Here is a 6511-nt window from a genome sequence, read left to right as displayed (position 1 = left end):
TTGAAAATTGGGAGCTTTTCAAAAGGAAAATTGAGAATTGGGAGCTCCCATGGCCGGCGGCAATGGGTTTCTTATGAAGAAACCATGGCTTGAATGCTTATGGTTTAGGCTTTGGCTTGATAAGAACAAGGTTTGGATTGAATTATGGATGGATTTAGAGGGTTGGGTGAAGATTTGAAAGGATTTTGATGGTGGAAGGAGATGAAATTGCCGAAAATGGGAAGTGGTGAATAGTGGATGGCGCGGCTATGGAGTGGAGCTATGGATAATGGCTGCCATGGTGGTGTTGATGATGACGGATGATGAAGGAAAGGAGCTTTGTGGATGGCAATGGGTGATCGGAAGAGAGGTTTTGAGAGAATTGAAGAAGAAGCTAAGTCTTTGAAGTGGAGAACAAAGCTTTTTAAAGAGAAAAATGAATTTCGCACAGGGGAAAATGGTGTGCGAAATTTTCGCATACCTGTGATTCTCCAAGACAGAGAGCATGGTTTTTGAAATTTGGCACAAAAAACGAATTCGCACAAGGTTCGCATACCTGTGAAATTCGCACAGGGGACCGAGAGCATGTAATTTTTGAAAAGTGGTGCAAAAATGGAATTCGCACAGGGTAAATGGTGTGCGAAATTTTCGCACACCTCAAGGGGGTGTGCGAATTTTGCTGAGCCTTGTCTTATCTCCCCTGTTTTTCCTTGTTTTCACCAAGACTTCATTCTTCAAGCCTTCCTTCCTACATGTTAGCACAAAAAAACACAATTCAAACCACATTAGAATGAAATTAAAGTCAAAAATAGAAATCAAAACATGCATAAACACAAGAAAACACTAGATTAAACTAAAATCAACTTAAAAGAAAACAAAAAGAGGATGAACTTTTTAGTCTTTGGAGAGACTAAGTTCAACCATGAACCAAGTGTTTTCATGTTGGAGGTGGATCAAGGAGGATGAATTCCTCCTTGTCTCGGGAAAAAGATTCAATATAGGGTTTGAGACGATGCCCATTAACTTTGAAAGTTCGAGTGCTATTGAAGTTGAGTAGTTCCACTACTCCATTTGGTTGAACTTCATGAATTATGAAAGGACCCGTCCATCTTGATTTCAATTTTCCCGGAAAAAGATGAAGCTTAGAGTCATAAAGCAAGACTCTTTGTCCCTTGGTAAAATTCTTTTGATTTACCAATTGATCATGCCATTTCTTCAACCTCTCCTTTGCAATTTTTGAATTGAGGTAAGCATCATTCCTCATTTCCTCCAATTCATTCAAATCCAAACATCTTTTCAACCCGGCTCTTGTCAAATCCATGTTGAGTTTTTTGATTGCCCACCATGCTTTGTATTCAATCTCCACTGGAAGATGGCACGCTTTGCCATAAACAAGGCGATAAGGGGACATTCCAAGAATGGTCTTGTAAGCGGTCCTATACGCCCATAAGGAATCTAGGAGCTTAATAGACCAATCCTTCCTATTCACATTCACCACCTTCATTAATATATTCTTGATCTCTCGGTTGGCTAACTCAACTTGGCCACTTGTTTGAGGGTGATAGGGTGTAGCTACCTTGTGCTTAACCCCATATTTGGCTAGAAGAGTCTCAAAAGGTTTATTGCAAAAGTGGGTTCCTCCATCACTGATAATGGCCTTAGGCACTCCAAATCTTGCAAAGATGTTGTCCTTGAGGAATTTAAGAACCACCTTATGATCATTGCTCCTACATGGGATTGCTTCTACCCACTTAGAGACATAATCCACTCCCACCAAAATGTAGGAATGTCCAAATGACATTGGAAATGGTCCCATGAAGTCTATCCCCCAAACATCAAAGACATCCACTATCAAGATGGGATTCAAGGGCATCATATTTCGGCGTGTTAGCTTACCAAGCCTTTGACACCGATCACATCCCTTGCACATAGAGTGGGCATCCTTGAAAAGAGAGGGCCACCAAAAACCTGATTGGATCACTTTCATTGCTGTTTTCTGGGAGGCAAAGTGACCCCCACATGCATTATCATGGCAATGGGAAAGAATTCCTAACTGCTCTTGTTCAGGAACACATTTCCTTATGATTTGATCCGCACAATATTTGAAGAGAAAGGGCTCCTCCCAATAATAGGCATGGATCTTAGCAAAGAAATGCCTCTTGTCTTGGGCACTCCACTCACTTGGTACTTCTCCAGTAACCAAGAAATTTGCAATGTGAGAATACCATGGAGCTACCTCTATTGACATGAGAGACTCCTCAGGGAAGTCATCATTGATAGGCAAACCATGTGAGTCATGTGATATCACAAGTCTTGACAAGTGGTCAGCTACCACATTTTCTACTCCCTTTTTATCCCTTATTTGGAGATTAAATTCTTGGAGCAAAAGGATCCATCTTATCAATCTTGCCTTGGAATCTTGCTTGGTTAGCAAGTACTTCAAGGCGGAATGGTCAGTGAACACCACTATAGAGGACCCTACCAAATAAGCACGAAAGTTATCCAAGGCAAAAACTACTGCTAACAACTCCTTCTCAGTAGTTGTGTAGTTCCTTTGAGCCTCGTTCAAAGTTTTGCTCGCATAATAAATCACATAGGGCTTTCCATCTTCTCTTTGCCCTAAGACAGCCCCCATAGCAAGGTCACTTGCATCACACATTACCTCAAAAGGTAATTTCCAATTTGGGGCTCTCACTATTGGTGCTGTTGTGAGGAATTGCTTCAGTTCCTCAAAACTCTTCTGACACTTCTCATCCCACACAAACTTGGCATCTTTTACCAAGAGTTCACAAAGAGGCTTTGAGATTTTGGAGAAATCCTTAATGAACCTCCTATAGAACCCGGCATGTCCTAAGAATTGCCTAATTCCTTTAACATTTGTGGGAGGTGGCAACTTAACAATTAGCTCCACCTTTGCCTTATCTACCTCAATGCCCTTCTTGGAGATGATATGTCCTAAGACAATTCCCTGTTGTACCATAAAATGGCACTTCTCCCAATTTAGCACTAGGTCTTTCTCAATACATCTTTGGAGAACAGCTTCTAAATGCAACAAACACTCCTCATAAGAACTTCCATAAACAGTGATGTCATCCATGAAGACTTCCATGATGCGTTCCACCATATCACTGAAGATGCTTAGCATACATCTTTGGAAAGTTGCAGGAGCATTACATAACCCAAAGGGCATTCTCCTATACGCAAAAGTACCAAAGGGGCAAGTAAAGGTTGTCTTTTCTTGATCTTCCAAATCAATCTCTATTTGGAAGTACCCCGAGTACCCATCCAGAAAACAGTAGAAAGGATGTCCTGAGACTCTCTCAAGGACTTGGTCCATGAAAGGCAAAGGGAAATGGTCCTTCCTAGTCACTGAATTCAACCTCCTATAGTCTATACACACCCTCCATCCTGAGGTAGGACGTGTAGAGACTTCCTCCCCTTTCTCATTCTAGACCACAGTGATTCCAGATTTCTTTGGGACTACTTGGGTGGGGCTCACCCACAAACTGTCTGAAATGGGATATATGATCCCAGCTTGGAGTAGCTTCAGAACTTCACCCCTCACCACCTCTTGCATGTGAGGATTCAACCTCCTCTGGGGCTGCGTCACTGGTTTTGCATCATCCTCCATATAGATATGGTGGGTGCACACCAAAGGGCTAATCCCTTTCAGATCAGAAATTTGCCATCCAATGGCTTTCTTGCATTTCCTGAGGACTCCCAAAAGATTATCCTCTTGATCAATAGTAAGAGTTGAAGAAATCACCACTGGACATTTCTCATTTTCCTCCAAATATGCATATTTCAAATCAACAGGAAGTGGCTTCAAAACAAGTTTTGGAGGGTCCTCCACAGTTGCTTCTTGTGAGTCTTCCTGGTTGAACAGTGGTAAGATCTCTTCCCGTCTCCTCCAAGGAGACATGATGGCTAGAACATCAGAGGGTTGAGGTAACCCTTCTTCAAACATTTCAAGGTTTTCACTCAAGCTCTCTTGTAAATTCTTGTCACAATGCTCTTCAACCAAGGTGTTGATCAAGCACACCTCCTCCAATCCTTCCTCTTCTTCTGGGTGAAGATGCCTCTTGCATAGGTGGAATATGTTTAATTCCAAGGTCATATTCCCAAATGTGAGCTGCATCACCCCATTTCTACAATTGGTAATGGCATTGGAGGTAGCTAGGAAAGGTCTCCCAAGGATGATTGGTACATAGTTTGCTTCCTTCACAATGGGATCAGTATCAAGCACAACAAAATCCACAGGATAGTAGAATTTGTCCACTTGAACTAGAACATCCTCTATCACCCCTCTTGGGATTTTGACTGACCTATCAGCTAGGGAGAGAGTGATGGTTGTGGGCTTCAATCCTCCAAGTCCCAGTTGCTTGTACACAGAGTATGGGAGCAAATTCACACTTGCCCCCAAGTCTAGTAAAGCTTTCTCCACATGTGTCCCTCCAATGTTGACTGAAATGGTGGGGCATCCCGGATTTTTGTACTTAACTGGAGACTTACTCTGAATGATAGCACTTACTTGCTCAGTGAGGAATGCATTCTTTGTCACATGTAACCCTCTCTTGACCGTGCACAAGTCCTTTAGAAACTTTGCATATGTGGGGACTTGCTTGATCATATCAAGTAAGGGTATATTCACCTTCACTTGTCTCAAGACTTCAAGAATTTCTGATGAATTCTTGATTTCCTTCTTTCCATGTAAAGCTTGAGGAAAAGGGGGAGGCATATGTTTCTTCATCATATCCTCTTTAATCACTATCCTTGGCTCTTCTTCAATGCTTGATTTGGATGCACTTTTCTTCCCACTCTTCTCTTCTTGGTTATTGCTCTCTTTAACCAAGGTTTTCTTTGACATGAGTTCTTCATCTTGCCTCAACTTAGGCAGGGGTTGATCAACCTCTTTTCCACTCCTTAAAGTGATCACAGCTTTAACCTCCCTCAACTTTGAAAACTCCCCCTCTTGGGTTTCAACTTTATGAACACCCTTGGGATTTTGGCTTGGTTGAGAGGGAAACTTTCCCTTCTCATTCACAGTGTTGAGGTTGGTAAGCCTAGAGATGGAGTATTGAATATTATCTATCTTCTGAGATAGATCATTTTGCATCCCCTCCATTCTCTTAATTTGAGAACTCTCAACATTTTCAATCTTTTGATGCAATTGGGAGTTGATTGCCTTTTGTTCACCCACAAAGTCACCCATGACTTTACTTAGGTTCACAATGGCTTGCTCTACTGAAGAGGTTTGTTGAGGTGATTGGGTTTGGGCTTGTGGTTGGTATGGAGGTGGTCTTGGTTTCCAAGAAAAATTTGGGTGGTTTCTCCAGCTTGAATTATAGGTGTTTCCATAAGGTGCATTGTTGTTAGGCCTAAATTGCCCCACAACATTGGCTTGATCACCTAACATCTCTCTCACAGCTGGCATGGTTGGGAACTCATCTACCACATGATCACATGATTGGCAAATGGTGCATGGCATGACATGGGCTTGGGTCTCGGAAATGGCTTGGACTTCATGTATCTTTTTCAACTCAAGTTCTTCCAACCTCCTTGCTATTGTTGCCACTTTAGCTTTCATGTCTATGTCTTCACTTAATACATACATTCCACCTTTTGGATTTTGGGTTGGTTGAGAGGGAAACTTCCCTTTCTCTCTTGAGTTGGGCTCATCCCATCCTCTTGACACTTCAGACACATAACTTAAAAAGTCCATGGCTTCTTCCGGATTCTTGCTCATAAAATCTCCTCCACACATGGTTTCAAGAATTTGCTTCATGGAGGAAGACATCCCATCATAGAAATAGCTCACCAAGAGCCATGTATCAAAGCCATGATGAGGACAAGCATTGATGGCCTCCATATACCTTTCCCAACATTCATGGAACTTCTCATTTTCTTTTGCAGAAAAGTTTGAGATTTGTCTCTTCAACCCATTGGTCCTATGGGTGGGGAAAAATTTCTTCAAAAATTCGGCCTGAAGATCAACCCAATTCCTTATGCTCCTTGGCCTTAAAGAATTAAGCCATATTTTTGCCTTATCCTTCAAAGTGAAAGGGAATAGCTTGAGTCTCATCAAGTCTATTGAAGCTCCTCCCTCTCTAAAGGTATTGCACACCTCCTCAAACTCCTTGATGTGGGCATATGGATTCTCACTCTCCATTCCATGGAAAGTTGGTAGAAGGGGCACAATATGGGGCCTTATAACCAACTGCTCAAGAGGAGGCAGGATGCATGAGGGTGCACTCATCCTTGGTGGATGCATTCTATCCCTCATGGATAAATATGCATTGGGATTACCCCCTTGACCTTGTTGAGAATTCTGATCCTCTGGTGGAGGGTCCATGATGTTAACACTAATATCCAACTCTGTGTCTTGAGGATTCTCAATCCTTACTAATCTTCCCTCTTGGTCCCGAATCCAATAGGGCATGCAAAAGTTACAACTTACCTGAAATAAAACAAAAACAACCAAAAACAAAAGAAACCTAGAAAAAAGTTAAGGTTAGAAAGAAAATGAAAATAA

At 41.9% G+C, this 6511-nt stretch overlaps 1 pseudogene; it reads right to left on the bottom strand.

Moving 5' to 3' along the window:
• Positions 1-1072: 1072 nt before the first annotated feature.
• LOC132254819 (uncharacterized) lies at positions 1073-5065 on the bottom strand (annotated as a pseudogene).
• Between the last annotated feature and the right edge of the window lie 1446 nt (positions 5066-6511).

Source organism: Vitis vinifera, chromosome 12, assembly GCF_030704535.1.
Source record: "Vitis vinifera cultivar Pinot Noir 40024 chromosome 12, ASM3070453v1".
Taxonomy (NCBI): domain Eukaryota; kingdom Viridiplantae; phylum Streptophyta; class Magnoliopsida; order Vitales; family Vitaceae; genus Vitis; species Vitis vinifera.
This window is presented reverse-complemented; position numbering and strand designations above follow the sequence as displayed.